General features: G+C 38.0%; 1 protein-coding gene and 1 non-coding gene across 4 annotated transcripts in view; one reads left to right on the top strand and one right to left on the bottom strand.

Moving 5' to 3' along the window:
- Nucleotides 1-19,448, top strand: part of LOC126161346 (alpha-ketoglutarate-dependent dioxygenase alkB homolog 7, mitochondrial) — a 229,287-nt gene that overhangs the window by 138,023 nt on the left and 71,816 nt on the right. The gene's annotated exons all lie outside the window — the stretch shown is intronic.
- Trnat-cgu (transfer RNA threonine (anticodon CGU)) lies at nucleotides 16,476-16,550 on the bottom strand. The gene has a single exon. It is a non-coding gene; the product is annotated as a tRNA-Thr (tRNA).

Genomic DNA, 19,448 nt, shown 5'->3' with positions numbered 1-19,448 from the left:
AATTCATGCAAGGAGCTACAAATTTCATGTTAAACCTTCAGCCAAATTTTTGGGAATGTGGTTTGATTCCAGATTCATTTGGATTCCACGCATCAAGTCTCTTATTGATACTTGCCTTCCAGTCATGAACATCAACAGCTCTTCAACTAGAGTATAGTTCTGTTAACCTTATATTGAGATTTAATTAGTAGTAGGATTGTGTATGGTTGCAAAGTATATGGGAATGGTAGTGTCAAGTATCTCCATAAGCTAGAGTTGTTTGAATATAGCTGCATCCGGACTTGTTTAGGAGCAATGAGTTCAACTCCTACCAATACGCAGTTAGTAGAAGCACTGGAAATGCCTTTACTTCTTAAGCGCCAATGGCTTGCTAACAAGTATATAATGGAAATGTTGGTGCATGTGTTTCACTCAGTAATCAATAAACTTCATAAGCAACACCACTATTTGGAACTAAGAGTCTTATACCATCCACTGTCCACGAATCACAGCAGAAGATAAGGCTGGGTGTGCTACCTTTGTCCACAAATGGCTCACTATGAACAGTACAAGCTTCTGCCAACAGCTTCTTTTTATACAGCAGAAACAGTAGCAATCACAAAAGCCATAAAGTTCTCAGTAACTCAGAATTACATAAGGATCCTAATTATCTCAGACTCAGAGAATATAGAGAATGGAAACTGGGGCAAGCACAGTAGCAAATTGGTCATAGACATAGCCCACAAAATAACACTATGCTATTATATAACTACTATATTTTTCTCCTGCGGATTAAAGCTCATAAGAGTACTTTATACAATCAATCTGTGGACCAGCTGGCAAAGGAAGCCGCAATCTCTGGAACCTTCTTAAATATTCAGTTACCTTTTGCATCACACAAAAAAGAAATCAGATCCTAGTGGGAAGAGGACTGGCAAGTATTATAAATGGATACATTCCCATTCACCAAGTTTACCTTGGTTTCACAATGTGCCCATACACAGAAGAGCAATCTCTACAATTACAAGAATAAGACTCAATTAAGGAAGCTTTCCTGCTCATTTACTCCACCTTCATCTTAGAACATCAGACACCTGTGACTGTAACAATTCGGATATGGAGGGTATTAATCATCTGATCCTTGCTTGCCAAAACTATGATCAATAATTCCTCTTTGAGCTGGGACATCTTTGGAATCCATTCCCCTTAAATATTATTAGCATAGACCATATATAACATAGATCACACATGTCCCTATCTCTGCTGTGTTAGGTATTGAAACCAACATCTAAGTCACATGTCTAGGGGCAGAAAGCCAAGTTCCTGTCATTAGGTGCTGACAGTTACATTTTTCTCATTTATAGCTGAAATAAAGCTCTGATTTTGACACTTCAGTGAACAGTAGTACTACTGCTCCACCTGTAGTAGTGCAATTAACCTAGTTTCTCCAAAATTCCTGATAATAAAGCAGTGTTCTGCACTGTGAATATTTGCGGTTCACCGCTTCCATAGTAGTGGAAGGCAAAAAACAATTTCATATGCAGCATTAGTTTTCTAATGATTCCACAAGGATATGCATGAAATGTTTTTGTAAGAAAGAAATTCGTTTATGTGCATAATGTCAGGTATTTGCACCAAATAACCATGTATATTTTCTGAATTTAGCATAATCCAGTACAGATACCAAAACAATATCCAGGTAGGAAGCATCATATACTGATTATGCTTGTGTAGTGAACTACATATTAACAATATGTAGTCTCAAAATCTTAGTCATGTATCAAGTGTTACATCCAAGGACCAACATCCATCCTAACTTTCAACTCATAGAAGTACTTCAAGGATTTTGAAACAGTTCCCTTTCACAACTGAGATTTTCATTCATTTGTGAAATGTGTAGGGTCAAAGAAGACTTCTCTGGACATATATGAAGGCCATTAATTATGCTGCTAATACAAAGCACAAGAGTTGATCTCCAACAAAATTATGCTATAGATGGAGAACAATCAGAGATGTGCAATGAGACAAGATCTACAGTAACAACATGCAATGTGCCAATCTCTATACTGAATAGTTATATTCATACCTACAGCAACTAATTAATTAAAGAAAAAGAAAGTTGCTACTCTGAAAAAAGCTGCTGCATCCACAGTTACACTAAATACTTGCTGTTTGCCTCCCACTGGTAGCTTAATACTAACTTGATTACAACTGAATTTTGCAAACAAAATAGTTATTTATACCTGCAAAAACTGAGTCTTGCTTGCAGTGCATTACTATTTGCTATATAGCTTTACAACACACGTTCGTACCTACTATGTAACCAATAAAACTTTTTAATTATTGACTCTAGACTTCAAATAACAAAAAGAGTAGCTGATAGTTTTCTTTTGAATTAGTAGAAATTCTCAATTTCTTGCTTGATGTTACATGGGAGCTTGCTGAATACCATACCTTTGCAGCAGAATCCATTACTCCTCTCAGAACACTGGACAAGACTGCTAAGTCCACATAATACTGATTACGATTGCCTTGTGTTGTGTTAAGTACATCATAGTTCAGCTGGAACTCTTTTTTTGTCAGTAAGAAAAACCGTTAAGGAGTACAGGTATTGGGGAGTAAGAATTCCAAGAGCCTTAATAGCATTCTGCACAATGTGTGGTTATCTACTTTACACAATAATCTTGCTGCACACTTCTGGTGAATAGACACTATTTACTACACAGGCAAAACACTTTATTTATGTAAAATGTCTTGCCCCCAGAGGATTCATTTACAGCTGAGTAAAAATATGCCATCACTAATGTCCAAAACACACACACACACACACACACACACACACACACACACACATACCAAGAAAACATGATTTACATGGACAGCAATGTACACCCTAAACACTTTATATAGATGTTAATCAAGCTTGATACCACTGTGTTTGCTTTCATATTATTGTATATATCTTATAGGTGAACTGCTCTTTTGAAAGAATAAGGTAAACAGCCTTTTTTAAAAGGATTGTTATCAGTGTCATAACTGATATGTAATAGGCTAATAAAGTGTCAGGGGGGGGGGGGGGGGGGAGTACATTTCTGATGACAACATTTTAAGTTCGTGTCCTGTTGCAAAAAAGTTGAAGAAAATTCTAAAATCAACAGTTAACACAAAAGAAAAATGAAAGTTCTGATGGTAATAATACAAGATCTTAATTTATTACAGAAAAACTTATGCATAACTTATATCCTTGTACTGTGGAAATTTAGTACTGTATCACTAAACACAAATATTTTACAATTAGCTTTATTTAATTCAATTTTTGCTGCAGTGGAAACTCCATATTAGGGAGGAAGAAAAAAAATTGTTCAATTATCTTAAATATTAGAATGATAAAACAGTTTTATAGCATAGAAATTTGGAAACTGATATTATTAATTATATCATTATACTGTGGAAATTCAGTACTGTATCACTAAACACAAATATTTTACAATTAGTTTTATTTAATTCAATTTTTGCTGCAGTGGAAACTCCATATTAGGGGGGAAGAAAAAAAATTGTTCAATTATCTTAAATATTAGAATGATAAAACAGTTTTATAGCATAGAAATTTGGAAACTGATATTATTAATTACACACTGAAAAAAAATATAAGGCATTAATTTCTCATTTGTCAGCAACAGAGTTTAAGAAAAATGCAGGGACTCAAATTCATTAATGTATTTCACACAAACAAACTACAGTTGAGCTGCACGTGACCTGACTTTTGCAGCTGTAGGTGCCACCATATGTGTATGCAATTCTATTTTCAAAACAATCACAAAATCTCTCATTATTAAACAAAAGTATTTTTTCTGTAGACACCTCTAATGAGAGAATGGTGAGACTCCTTACTGTGGAGTCTCACTTCATCATGTAGCCTTATTTCACAATGCTCAATCAGTACAGCTTTTTTTCAGTTGATGTATGTGGTTATCAAGGGGATGACTGTTTGAAACATGTTTATTCAGCTGAAGGAAAACATCACCCCTTATGTCCTGCAAAGCTAAGGTAACTAATTTTTTAAAAAGGGTTTGCCACATTAAAAATGGACATTTGTCTAATACTTACTGACCCATTTTGCACAGACAAACATGATCATTGGGTATAACAGATAAGCCCCCTCTGCTTTTCTGTTCAGGACACCAGTACTAGAAATTTTAGAACATGGTGAAATTTGTCAAATGGGGCACTCCGGTTTTTTGTTCAGTTTTGGAGCCAGACTAGATGAGGTATGTAAACATAGTTGTTACTTATTAAATTCGCAGTGCAGTCAGTACCAGTAGATGCACCAATCTGAATGTGTACCAAAAACGTCTCGGAAGCAGCTTCAGACTGCTGGACTGATATGCTGCTCCTCCATGACTTATCACAGCATTAAAAAAACACACCCAGTAGGTCTTGAGAGAGTCCTTCGTGGTGCAGATCTACTTCTGACAGTGTCATACACATCTAAAGATAACTGTGGACTGCTAATTATATTTTCGAAAATCTTGTTGAGCGAACCAGTTAAGTTCCCTCATGGGATTCTTTTAAGATAAACTGTCAATCCTTTCTTCCAGGAGTATTAGTTCTGCAAGTTTTGCAGAAGAGCTTCTGTGAAGTTTGGAAGGTAGGAGATGAGGTACTGGCAGAATTGATGCTTTGAGGGTGGGTCCTGAGTCGTGCTTGGGTAGCTCAGTTGGTAGAGCACTTGCCTGTGAAAGGCGAAGGTCCCGAGTTTGAGTCTTGATCTGGCACACCGTTTTAATCTGCCAGAAAGTTTCATATCAGCACACACTCTGCTGCAGAGTGAAAGTCCAGTTCTGGAAATTCGTAAATAACAGAAGAATTGTTGTATGCAAATTTGCAAATAACAATGGGCCTGTGCATGGAAATCAGTACTACAAAAGATGTAGGGGCAAAGTGGTCATTAATCTGGGTGGTAAAGAAAAATACACGATCAAACTACTAGCACATAAGGGGTTCATCTGAGTGTTGGTGTTGGCAGAGTGCAGTTTTTGGGTGTGTCTGTGACTGAAGAATTCAAATTGGTTTCAGTGAGTTATCAATTAATTATTATTGTGATTGCATTGTTGATAGGTGTTATTGGTTTGCTGTTTGTGGTGTGGTAAGACGCTTAATTTATTGTGTGCTCATACAATAGCATGACGTTGTGTGTACAGATAGGCAAGGACATGATGTCTTTGATCAAGTTTCTCCAGATGTTCAGACTGTTAGCAGAGATTGTGAAATGTAGTGTGTGTAGGGAAGGCATGAGGTTGCCGAGAGTTCCGGCATCTCGGACCAGGGATTGTATTGTCATATTGGCAATGTTGAAAGGATAACCTTTGGCGCTCCATCAGACACGGCACCTGGTTCGAGAAATCTAGGTCGGCTATGAGATAGGTTGTTTTGATGACTTACTATTTTTGTTATAGATGCTCTATCCCTATTTTTGCGCATGAGACTGGAGTGAGTGAGAGGAGGTTTCTTTTTTTTTTTTGGGGTGGGAGTGGGGGTGGGGGGGATCGTGGTCAAGATAGACATAGATGAATCTCAGTTTGGGAAGAGAAAGTATGGGAGGGATAAGTCTCTGTTTGGTTTATGGGTGTAGGAGGCTGTTATTTGGGGGCGGGGGGGGGGGGGGGGTGCGGATCATTTTCAGGGTTTTGGAGGGGCATACTAAGGAATTGGTTGGGTTAATTGAAGAGTATATAGAGGAGGGGAGTACTGTAGTGCTGTCAGATGTTTTTTCATCATATAGGGGTTGAGGAAGAGGGGGTATGATCATCTGTTTGTAAACCGTGTTTTAGAGTTCAAAAATTATGAAATTGGGACATGTACTAATACAATAGTGGGGTTTTGTGGAGTGGTTAAATCAGTCATAGGGAGGGGGAAGAGGCGATCTTATAACCTGCAATCTCATTTAGATCAGTAGTGCTGGTGGAAGAGTGTCCCTGGGGAGTATTGTATTTTTTGCGTTTTTTTTAGGGCAGTTATTAAGATGTACAGGCCAAGGGTGGTTAGTTGGGGGTTTTTGTGTGTGGTGGGGGGAGGGTGGGTTGTGGGTAATGGTTGTGGATTTTAGTGGGTTGGGGGGGGGGGAGGGGGAATATTTTACGATTTTGTTGCAGAGGATCTGTTTTGTTGCTGTTGGTTTTGAGTTGTAATGTGTGATTGAGTTGCGTTTATTTTGTGTTTTTTTATTTGCTTGCGGACTTTCTTTTTTTTTGTGGGGGCGGGTGAAGTTGTGGGGGAGGGGGGTGTTGGTGGTTTGTGGGTTGTTTGGGAGTTTCTTTGGTTGTGTTTTTGTTTGTGTGTGAGTGTGTGTTGTATGTGTGTGTTTGAATGGGATGGCTAACCTAGCGTGTAATGCCGGAATTTGTTTGTAGTAAGTAGTTGTTTTTTGTTCACGAGTTGTGATGTTTTGTGGGGTTTTGATGTGCTGTGGGTTTGGTTTTATTTGTCGCAGTTGTAGGTGTTTGTTTTTTGGTATTGTCAGCTGTGGTTGTCCTATATACGTGAAGAGAAGTGTCTGATTCCAGTTTTTGTCGTCGTAGCTGTATCTTTGGTATTAGCAGCTGTTGTTGACCTATATAGGTCAAGAGAAATGTTTGATTCCAATGTGTGTCGTATCTGTATGTGTTTTGGTATCGTCTATTGTAATTGACCTATATAGGTCAAGGGATATGTTCGATTCCAATTTGTGTAGTCGTAGCTGTGTTTTGGTATCGTTGTGGTTAACCTATATAGGTCAAATGGAAAGTGTCAGATTCCAATTTTTGTTGTTTTAGGTGTTGGTATTGTGTTATCGATAGTTGCGATCCGATTCTAATTTCTGTAGTTGTAAGTTTTTATGTTGTGGTATCGACAATTGTGGTTAAGCTATGTACGTGAAGGGAAGTGACCGATTCCCGTGGAATTTGTGGGTGTAGAGGAATATGGAATTTTGTGTTGTTTTTCTATGTTTTTTGTTGTCGTTTTTGTGTGGTTTGGGATTGTGATGTGCTTTTTTATATGTTTATATTTAGCTTGTCCCCACTCTAAAAACCACCAATTTCCCACACTTGTCCCATTAGATTATATTTTTGGAGGGAGATGTTATTGTCGTATTTATATGTGTTTCCGTGTTTGTCGTCGTTTTTATGTATTGACGCCATAATGGAGACGCTGAGATTGGTCATTTCTGCCATACTGATGACGTCATGGATGAAAGCAGACGGGTGGAATCGGAGTCTCTTATAATCCAAGAGTCACAGTGGCAAGGTCATAAAATACGAACGCTTATTTTGCGTAAAAACCGGACCTTATCGTTATAAAAGGATTCCATTTGTTACAAAAGCATAACTGAGTATTTCACATGTTTTGTTGAGGAATGGTGAGAAAAGTAATGTTTCATGCCAAACTGATATTTTGCGTTCCACTCCTGTAGAAATTTTGTACTTAACATCTCACAGAAACAGGTATTCACCAAAGAACTGTAACTTTGTTCATTGTAAACAGAACCGCTGGTATTACTGAATAATTGGATGCACCCTATGAAGGAGGCTAAGTTCACCCAACCTGGATATGATGTGATGTCATTATGACGTATATACGCCTTAGTCGATTAACACACCTATCGACTTTTACGAACATTCGAGATTCTAAACTGTCGTCAGCTAGTGGTTTGTTTTGACACGTGCGACTCTGAAAACAGCTCAGTGTGGTAGCGTATATGTATTTCGCCAAAATAAAAGTAAAAGAGCTGGATATTAATAGAAATATTCCTGACCGTGGCCTTGATAACACCATGTGTCCACGTTTCGTAAAAAAGTGAAGTCTTCTTATGTCCCGACCAGATTAGATTGTGTGATTGTTGTATTGAATGCTTACGCTGAAAATAATATTTATTTATTATCAACATTTTAGTGTGGTTTCATACAATTGGTCTTGTCAGTACATATTAGATTGTAGCAGCATACTCTTGCTGACTTATTTTTCTTAATTTATGTAGCTGAAAGAGAACTCGTGTAAGTTTGTTAGCTAAGTAATTTATATGTCCATCCCAAGATAGTCTTTTATCAACCACTACTCCAAGTAATTTTACACTCGGACCGCAGAGACAGGTACCTTAGTATCCAGTAATGACTGGTGTGTAGAATGATTGAATTTAGAACTTAAAAAGAAAAATATGAGGCATTGTTGAAGAAAAACCGTCGACGAGATGAAATACGAGGGGAAGTGGATTTCTCAATGTAATCTTAACCAAAGTTTAGTACTGATTGACGTATGAAATGATTGAATGCAGTGTCAAAGCATTCCATGGTGGTATGATAAACCAGACGTACCGTATATTATGTCGTGTATACCACAATAGTTTTAGCATGTACCTGGCCATGTCAATGTGGTTTATGTCCGCAGTACAATTTGCTAAGATAAGATTATGCAAAATACAAATTGCATCAAAACTTTAAGCTATGCAGAAGTCTCGTTCCCAGCTAGCACTCAAGCTTATTTCAAGGTGGATATTGAGTTTACGTTCAGTTGAAAATTCAAGATTGAAAAATCAACCTGTTACACAGCTTGTTTCAAGGTGGGTATTGAGTTTAGGTTCAGTTGAAAATTCAAGATTGAAAAATCAACCTGTTACACAGTTTACATCAAGCTGTAAAAATTTAGCTTGAATTAAAATAATTTTCCCAAGCTTGAAATAAACTGTAATTTCCCTGGAAGGCTGTACAGCAGATGCGCGCGCAACATAGCTTCCATAGACGTCCACGGGAAGCGCCACAAGCGTTTATAAGCCGTGACGTAAGGGTGTTGTCGTGTGTGACGTCATGACGGCGCGGAGTTTGGTTTGAGTGTGGCTGTCTCCAGTTCTGTTTTATCTTATTTTATTTACTTTTCTGAGCCTTGCTATGTTTACGGCCATTTTACCTTTGTGACGCGCGTTAATGGTTGTGGTTTGTTGACAAGTTTGTTTTATACTAGAAAACAGTTTGGTACGTTAATGTTACAAATGTTAAATATTACGTAACGTAAAGTTACGTTTACGGCCATTTTACCTTTGTGACGCGCGTTAATGGTTGTGGTTCGCTGACAAGTTTGTTTCATACTAGAAAACAGTTCGGTACGTTAATGTTACAAATGTTAAATATTACGTAACGTAATTAATTAGGTTCAATAAATTCAGATTAATATTTATATAGCTTAAAACAAGCTGTAAATACCAGGCTGTATTCCACATGTGTAGATACAGCTGGAGCCAAGCTTGATAAGTCAAGCTTGAACTCTGCCAACTTTGATGTTTATTTCAAGCTAGAATCCAGCTAACAGGCTTGAATATTCCAGCTTTGATCAAGCTTATATACTTGAACTTTACAGCTGGAAACAAGTTTGAAACCGGCTTACTGTGCTATCTGGGTTACTTTTGCTGGATGCAGCTTGCAGAAGATGACACCAGTAAAGGTCTCTTACTCGGAGAACCAATGTGTTTGGTTATCATATACTCAGTTCAGCTTTGGAGTCTACTGTTCAGAGCATATAGAGAAATTTAAAAAACGCCTCATCACAAAATTGGAAAATGTAAATACTTCTGCCTCATACATAAACTAGATGTTGACATCTCCATTCTTGGCAGAGGTGCAATACATGAAACCAGTCTGTATACAAAGCAAAACCACCTGTTGTACATATGCCATCAACAAAATGAAAAGTACCAGAGAGGAACAACTACCAGGATAGCCTCTTCTTCACCTCTGTGTGCACCAAACAAAAAGCAACAGAGGCAGGCAAACTTAAAGCTGCCTCTCGCAACTTGTAAAAGAGCACAATATAAATACAATCATGTGAAATAACAAGTGAGCTTCAAACCAGAGAGACAAGAAAATTTCTCAGTGCTTCAGCTAAATGTGTTACAGACAGAAATGCAATTTGTTTCTGTATTGAGCCATCAGAACTAGCTTAAAGAGAAGAAATGGAAGATGATGAATTTCCAATATCTTTTTGTTAGAATGTCTTTTCTGTAGACCTATGCAGACTCATCGAGGAAGCTGTATGTATCTAAAAAATAAGTGGTGCAAAATTTTCACTTATCCACTGCCAAAGTGAAACATCCATACCTAGAGTTGAATTAGTAGCTGAAGCTTTACCTATCATTTGTTTGTATAGGGCTCCAACAGGCAATAAGTTGATCATTTCAATAAGTTTGTAATCATCCCTTCACATGTTGACAAAAATATGTAAACATTTAATTATGTGCATGGATTTTGGTATTAACTTCATAGAAGAATTAAAAAAAATGACTTATCTCACCTACTCATAACATTTAAAATCTACAGTATATGTAGAAATGTGAATAACTGCAGTATTAGTGTCAACCATTGACAAAATGTTTACAAATATGCCATGCAAATACAATACACAGACTTTAAATGCAGATTTTTTGGATCACAAGACACACATAACCTCACAGGAATCAGCTTTCAAATCAGTCTATATCAGTTTTTAGGAGCTATAATGAACAAAATATGCATCCCTTTCTATGCTTCCTATCTTGGTAAACATGAGAAGAAGTTGACTCCGTCAGAACTACAAATGAAAATTTTGATGTTTTTGTTAACAACTGCTATTAACTTTGAACTGTTTTTCCCTCCCAGATGAAAGAAAATAATGTGACAAAATAAAACATTGTTTGCACTAAGCATATTGATATCGCACCATAGTTTATGGGAATAGTGGTCCAAATAAACTGAATTCTTTGATTATCTAAATGAAGTTATGGCCTCAGTACATCATAAACAGCATGTATCTGCCATAATTTTACACTTTGCATAGACTGGCGATGTATATAAACCAAAAACTGCTACTCTCAGAATTAAAACATATGTGTAAGGGGGTCAGGACACACATGGATAAGGGGACTGATGACCCTAGCAGTTTGGTCCTCTTTAAATATACCAAACCAACCAACACACATGGATACAATCATACCTGCAAAACAGATAAGTAATGGAATTTAAATACAAAGAGGGGGAGAATATGTGTACAGAGAAGCAGAATTTTAAATTTATTTACTTAGGTCCAATCTTGTTTCTGCTGTTTATAAATCACTTAGTCACCATCCCCATCTCAAATATGTATAAAATTTGCAAATGATACATACATTCTGTTAAAGAGGTGAGACTGTAGATGAATTGGAGAATAAAATCAACGAATGTGCCACACATCTCCCAGAAATGGTCTTATAATTAATGCAGAAAAGATGCTAACTATGCATTTACATACTGCATAAATTATATACCCTTTAAGTCCTGGTGTAATGCTACCTATAAACAATTACAAACTGTAAAGAGTGCTTAATTTTGTAGAATATGGGTCCCATAGAACCTAAAGTGGGTCAAGGACAATTACAAACTGTAAAGAGTGCTTAATTTCATAGAATATGGGTCCCAGAGAACCTAAAGTGGGTCAAGGCTGTAAGTGTTGTAAGGTAACAGGGGATAATATGGAACTCTTTCAAGTAGTTTAAAATTTAAAGCACGGCAGCAGAGATAATATGCTGGGCAAAAATAGACCGGAAAATATTTGTTTGTGTTTTGATGGACGTTGTAGTTCCGTTGGATAGTGTTTTGGTTTTCTTTTAATTGCAACGAATTATATAAGTGTGGTGATAATTTGTAAAATTATATAATGTATTTAGATTTAAGTATTTAAATATTATAAAATACTGTAAACGAATTGTGGCCATGTTTAGCAATTATTTTGACTACTGCGGTGTCATGTGACCCGACTCAGGACTGTGGATGTGAGTGGGAAAATCGAGGTCTTTGGTCGTTGGCCGTTGTGGTGGCGGGTTGGGAGCGGAAAAGTGCCGCGAGTGCAAGCATGGACGCCAGGGTATGCGAAGGAACAAAGTGAAAGTGTGTGGGTGTGAGACAAACAGTGTACGAATTGTACAGATTATTATCTGTGAACTTAAAAATGCATGGCCACAACGTTAAAGTGTTTCTTTTGAATAAATAAGTTTCAATCTGAACGTGTATAGTTCAATTCACTGCTCTTCAATAGCCAGCCAATATCAGACTCAATAATAGGGGCGCAAATGCAACCGTTTACTACCAACCCCCTTTACAGATGAGCCACACGAAAAATAGGCAGTAAACAAGCACGAGTTCAGTTGCAATTGGGGGCTCGTCCGGGATAGGACTTTTCTTCCATATTCCATAGTATTTCGGAATCGAATGTCCGTCTGATGTTAGGCTTTTGAACAGTCAGTGTGGGGGCTCTGAGCTAAATTGGTGCATTAGCAGTACCGGAGTGTTTGTGCTGGACAAGATACGCGCTGCCCCATGGTTACGCCGATATAAGGCCACCACGATTGTGAAGCAGTCAGTTACACAGTCTGATGAGTCGACCACGTGTTTGCCGCGGGTAAAACAGTCGTCCGTGCCGCGATACATGCTGCTGCGAGAAGAAACCGTCGTCCATGCCACGTCCATGTGTTGCTACGGGTAAAGCAGTCGAAGCTGTATCCACGTGCTGCCGACGATCAACGCCGTCGTCTGTGCCACCGACCAACACGACTACATGCTGCCAGGGGCCTACGCAACGTGTTCTCGCTCCTGATTGAGTTTGCTGTGTGTCCACGCCGCCGATTAAGATTCATTGCATAGCTGTGCTGCGGAGCTCACTGCAGACGTCGCGTCACACGAGGATTTAAAAGATAAGTACAGCCAGCAGCTACATTGCAAAATTGTGTCCTTTTCATTAGCCATGGCCGATGAGACGTGTGAATCTCAAAGTGAAGGCGAATCAGTGGATGTTAGGAGTCCCTGTAGTAGCCCTAGCATGCCAAAAGAAATAGGCTGGATACCAGGAAGTGACCTCAGCACATTTTTTGTAAAACTTACTAGTAAATTAGGAGAAATAGACTCGAAAATAGGGAATATAAAAACTGCAATAGTTGGAGAAATGGATTCGAAAATAGGAGATATGGAATTAAGGCTTAGTGATAAAATAAAGACAGTGAGTGAAAAATTTGATCAGCTAGATCTCAAATTCACTCAAATTACAGATAAAGTTGAAAACACATTTAAAATTGTTGAGGGAATTATTGAGAGAGTTGATGAGGTTGAAAGAGGCCTAGTAGCCAAGGTGGACACTGTGCAAAGTAATCTTGTGGGGCAGATTCAGGTACAGGAACAGAAATGCACATTATTTCAAAGACAAACAGAGGCAGACATTGAATCCATTAAGATAGGAGTGCTGGATTGCCATAAGGGAATTACTGACAATAAGAAGGAATTAGAAGGGGAAATAAATGTCTTGAGTGAAACAGTTAATACTGTGGCAGCAGGGAATGGAAATTTATTGTTGGGATATCCTCTGGGGCATGGATTTCAGTCAAAACCTTTTAATGGGGAGAATAAATACCATGCAGTTGACTTTCTAGCTGCGTGTAAGGATAACTTTGTGACAGGGATGAGTGAGCAGGCAAAAATTAAATATGTTAAGAGGCAGTTGGAACGGGGAGCTCAAACATGGGCAAACCAAAATGATGATAAATTTTGTGATTTTAAAACCTTCGAAAACCTGTTCTTGAACATATACTGGGGCCAAGCAAAACAATTAAGATTGCAAAACGATTTTTTGAATGGATCCAGTTACAAGAGTGGAAAGGAAAGTATGAGAGAGTTCTGTGTTAGAGAACTGAAAAAATTAAATCATCTGGATAGGTCACTGGGCATATTAACAGAAATATCTACACTAAAGAGAACATTACCAGAGCATTTGCAATGGGATTTGATTCACAGTGCAACAGATTCAGTGGAAGAATTTCTTAATTTTGTGGGTAATATGGACAGGGCATTGTGTTACAGACCTAAATACATGGAACATCGGGAGGTACGAAGCTTGACATGCATGTCTGTTAAAAAAAAAAAAAAAAAAAAAAAAAAAAAAAAATTATTGGGGGCTATGTATACATGTATTTATAATTGGAGTATTATTTGTGTTACTGTGTAAGTTGTGTTGCGATTCCATTGTTGGTGGTCAACAAACTTCATTATACTGTATGTATTTGCAATAAGGGAATCTGTTGACCAATGGATTTGCACAACTGGTGTGGGTGTGATAGAAGCCTTGTTGAAAGTCGGAAATACGGAAGTGTCCAATCCAACCCGTCGGCTTTGACCCATGACGTCACAAATATGGCGGAAACGACCATAAACGACAATTCCAATATGGCGGATATAAAAACGTTGCATACGTATCACAAAGACGAAAACACATAGAAAAACAACACACACACAAAGGTTTCACAAGAACAATCTGCTAACATTGATAGCAAACAAAGATAATAATAAACAAGTGGTACTCAAGGCCAGGCAGGGGAGGGCTGCGCCCCCCCCTGACCCCCCCCCCCCCCCCCCCCCCCCCGCCAAAAAAAGACTCCCAACCTAACCTCGTATTCAGGGCTACGCTACAGATCAATGTGTAGGTCAATCAAAAGATAAAAAAAAAGAAACAAATAAAAAAAAAAGAAAAAACAATATTGATTCATTAGACATAACGAGTAGCGACAAAACATATAGACCATAAAGATTGAACAATCTAATGGCAAACTGATAAAAGCCTCATAGACGACGTTAAAACAAAAAGTACAGTAAAAAGGTAAACTATATATTACAGGCCCTAAAACTCCTACTAAGGTAACGTCAACGAGGCAACATCTACAAACATGCCACACTCACAAACCAAACTCCGCGCTGTAATGATGTCACACACCACAACACCCTTACGTCACGGGTCAAAGCCGACGCGTGAGATCGGATGTTTCTGTTGACCCTGAAAGTCATATGGGAACTGAAACCTACTGTACATATAATCTATTTCTGTATACATATGTGGAGAATATAGGAGGGAGGAAATCTGCAAATAGTTTGTAAAAAAAAAAAAAAAAATTAAAATTTCTAATGTATCTGTGGCACCTGGAGTTGATACTGGTGCGTGGGGGTAGAAATGTCGGAGGTCTTGATCTGGGAACATTTGAAGGGTGAAATAGAATATATTTAACTATGCCATGTTTGTGTTTGATTTATGTGCATGTTTGTCATTTGTACAAACCTCAATAAGAACTGATCAGTGAAAACAGGATGTTCCAGGGAGGATTTGGATAGCCTGATTCCTGGGAAATGTGGGTCTGCATGTCTAGGCAAGATTTATGAGGATTTGATTAAATTTTGATAGGATGGCTTGGCTAATGAGAGGAAGCACAGTGCTGTTGGCTGGCAAGTTTGGAAAGACTGTATTCCAATGCATAAACCTGTGAACAAAAGGATCTGGTTACAACAACTTCGTGCAACTTACAGAAACAACTGTGTAAAAAGTGGAAGTGTTAATGTGCAGTGGTGGGCAACCTACAGATAGACTAACATGGGCATTTATTTTGCCTGCCCAGTCACTCAATAGGATACTAACTAATTGTATATTTGAGTTGGATACAGTGTTGGATTATGTATGTATGTTTCCTAATGACAGTACATACACTGATTAACTCACCACTATAACACTGTTCTACGTGTTTGGTGCCATTATAGTTATAATCAAAATGTTTAATATATAAAGTAATATAGGTTCACTCCATTTGGTGCTACTTCATGTTGCCGTTACTAAGGTAATGTCTCCATGAAGTGGGGCTATGTAAGGTAACAGGGGATAATATGGAACTCTTTCAAGTAGTTTAAAATTTAAAGCGCGGCAGCAGAGATAATATGCTGGGCAAAAATAGACCGGAAAATATTTGTTTGTGTTTTGATGGACGTTGTAGTTCCGTTGGATAGTGTTTTGGTTTTCTTTTAATTGCAACGAATTATATAAGTGTGGTGATAATTTGTAAAATTATATAATGTATTTAGATTTAAGTATTTAAATATTATAAAATACTGTAAACGAATTGTGGCCATGTTTAGCAATTATTTTGACTACTGTGGTGTCATGTGACCCGACTCAGGACTGTGGATGTGAGCGGGAAAATCGAGGTCTTTGGTCGTTGGCCGTTGTGATGGCGGGTTGGGAGCGGAAAAGTGCCGCGAGTGCAAGCATGGACGCCAGGGTATGCGAAGGAACAAAGTGAAAGTGTGTGGGTGTGAGACAAACAGTGTACGAATTGCACAGATTATTATCTGTGAACTTAAAAATTCATGGCCACAACGTTAAAGTGTTTCTTTTGAATAAATAAGTTTCAATCTGAACGTGTATAGTTCAATTCACTGCTCTTCAATAGCCAGCCAATATCAGACTCAATAATAGGGGCGCAAATGCAACCGTTTACTACCAACCCCCTTTACAGATGAGCCACACGAAAAATAGGCAGTAAACGAGCCCGAGTTCAGTTGCAGTGTCATCAATAAAAAATTAAGTACAATCTAGAATGAGATTTTCACTCTGCAGCAGAGTGTGCGCTGATATGAAACTTACTGGCAGATCAAAACTGTGTGCCGGACCGAGACTCGAACTCGGGACCTTTGCCTTACGTGGGCAATGCTTTAACCAACTGAGCTACCCTAGCACGACTCATGCCCTATCCCCACTGCTTTACTTCTGCCAATACCTCGCCTCCTACTTTCCAAACTTCACAGAAGTTCTCCTGCGAAACTTGCAAGACTAGCACTCCTGGAAGAAAGGATATTGCGGAGACATGGCTTAGCCACAGCCTGGGGTATGTTTCCAGAATGAGATTTAAGTAAAATCTGCTACTGTATGAAAATTCATCCTGCTGCATGACTCAGAAAATGATTTAAAAAATTGCACTTGTGGTACCACGGTTGTCCAAGTTGTACAATAGTAATCTACACTTTCTGAATTTGTGTTCCAGATTGCAGCATACACCAGTATCTCAAATACCGAGAAATAAGTTCCCTTGCATTGATGCATGTCTGTATTCATAGTGGCATCATATCATCACGGCACTGTTGGTCCAAATTGTCCCACTCCCTCCAGTACTAAACTGGTGATCCCTTGATGCCTCTGAATGTGTCCTATCAACCGATCCCTTTAGTCAAGTAAGGCAACAATTTTCTTTTTTCCCCAGTTCCATTCAGTACCTCCTAATTGGTTACCGTACATGTACTATGAATCTAATCTTGAGCATTCTTCTGTAGCACCACATTTCGAAAGTTACAGTTCTCTTTTTGTCTGAACTGTTACGAGGTTATAATCCAGACAAATGCCTTCCAAAAATATTTCCAAACACCTAAATTTATATTCAGAGTCTGCAAATTTCTCTTCTCCAGAAATTCTTTTCCTGCCATTGCCAGTCCACATTTTATATCCTGTCAACTTTGATTATCATAAGTTATTGTGCTTCACAAATAACAAAACTCTAGTACTTTTAGTGTCTGATTTCCTAATGCAATTCCATCGGCATTGCCTGATTTAATTTGACTACATGTCATTACCTTCACTTACTACATTACATTGAAATCCTAGAATTACAAGGAGTTTTTAAAATTGGCTCTAAACATATATCTTTCACATACATTTAATACAGTATTGTTGAATAAATACAATCTTAAACTCCATAGCAGAGAGAGAAACTAGCTGCTTCTACAGGCTGGATGAGTTCCTCCATAAATTGTAAGTACCTTTTAATATTCAAATGTCTCTTTTTTTTTATTTAATAGCTGAAGTTGGTGTGGCCATCAAGATATCTACCTTATAAGTCATTTGAATACTCATCAGAAACATACAACTTAAGGTCTCTTCATTCCATTTCACTCAGTAGTGACCACTTACAGAACTATTCAGTCCAGCATTCAACATTGTTTATCTAGTACAATGAAAATTGTAATGTGTGTAGAAAGTAATTGTCAGATAAGAAATGATAATGAAACAAGATTTTTATTGATAGAACTATTTGCAAATATTGTCAGTTGAGTATAGTGACTAGTATCTGAGAAATAATAGCTCTTTTGTCACTTATTTTCTGTAAAATGCTGTACTCTTCATGTAATCAAACAAAATGAGAAGTTAACTTTGCAATATGATGTGATGACCTCTGGGATGTAGTAATAAAACAGACTAGCACTTGTGTTCCTCCCTGGTGAAATTTAAAAGCTGGAGTATCTGAAGGCCATACTCTAGAGATAACCTCACACACAGATGTTTTTCAGTGTGTAACTTGACAATACGGAGGTTAAATGTCAAATGATTCTTTGGCATTAAGGCATTTGTGTGTGTAATTTTGACAACTGACTCTTCTGAATGTAATATATTTGTCAAACAATGGAAAACCCAGGTTGTAATATAACAATAATGAAAAGGATAGATAGACTCATTGCAAAGATGACACATTGTGCCTGTGGACTTGTCATCTTTGCGGTGAGTAGTTATCTATCTTGTTCCTTATTGTTGCAATATATTTGTGTCATGCATAACAGTTATGAGGAAATTAAAGATAAATAATTTTGAGGGTTTGCTTGTTACATTAGTTATGTGCATGGCCTACAAAATGTAAATGAAATAAGATTCATAAACTGTGTACTTAAACAGCCTCATTATTGCCCATATTGTGACATCTGAACTTTATACTGTTTTGGACATGAACTTCACAACTGGTGACATTTTATGCTCCCTATTACCTAAATACAGGGTGTTACAAAAAGTTACGGCCAAACTTTCAGGAAACATTCCTCACACACAAAGAAAGAAAATATGTTATGTGGACATGTGTCCGGAAACACTTACTTTCCATGTTAGAGCTCATTTTATTACTTCTCTTCAAATCACATTAATCATGGAATGGAAACACACAGCAACAGAACATACCAGCGCGACGTCGAACACTTTGTTACAGGAAATGTTCAAAATGTCCTCCGTTAGCGAGGATACACGCATCCACCCTCCGTCGCATGGAATCCCTGATGCAGCCCTGGAGAATGGCGTATTGTATCACAGCCGTCCACAATACGACCACGAGGAGTCTCTACATTTGGTACCAGGGTTGCGTAGACAAGAGGTTTCAAATGCCCCCATAAATGAAAGTCAAGAGGGTTGAGGTCAGGAGAGCATGGAGGCCATGGAATTGGTCCGCCTCTACCAATCCATCGGTCACCAAATCTGTCGTTGAGAAGCGTACAAACACTTCGACTGAAATGTGCAGGAGCTCCATTGTGCATGAACCACATGTTGTGTCGTACTTGTAAAGGCACATGTTCTAGCAGCACAGGTAGAGTATCCCGTATGAAATCACGACGATGTGCTCCATTGAGCGTAGGTGGAAGAACAAAACTAAAATGAGCTCTAACATAGAAATTAAGCGTTTCCGGACACATGTCCACATAAAATCTTTTCTTTATTTGTGTGTGAGGAATGTTTCCTGAAAGTTTGGCCGTACCTTTTTGTAACACCCTGAATATTCGAGGAACTTTTTAAGAGCAAGAAAAGTAAAAATGCTGCAAAATTTAGAA

The sequence above is a fragment of the Schistocerca cancellata genome, chromosome 2 (genome assembly GCF_023864275.1).
Source record: "Schistocerca cancellata isolate TAMUIC-IGC-003103 chromosome 2, iqSchCanc2.1, whole genome shotgun sequence".
NCBI classification, from domain to species: domain Eukaryota; kingdom Metazoa; phylum Arthropoda; class Insecta; order Orthoptera; family Acrididae; genus Schistocerca; species Schistocerca cancellata.
The sequence above is the reverse complement of the archived record's forward strand: the minus strand, read 5'-3'. Positions and strand labels throughout refer to the sequence as shown.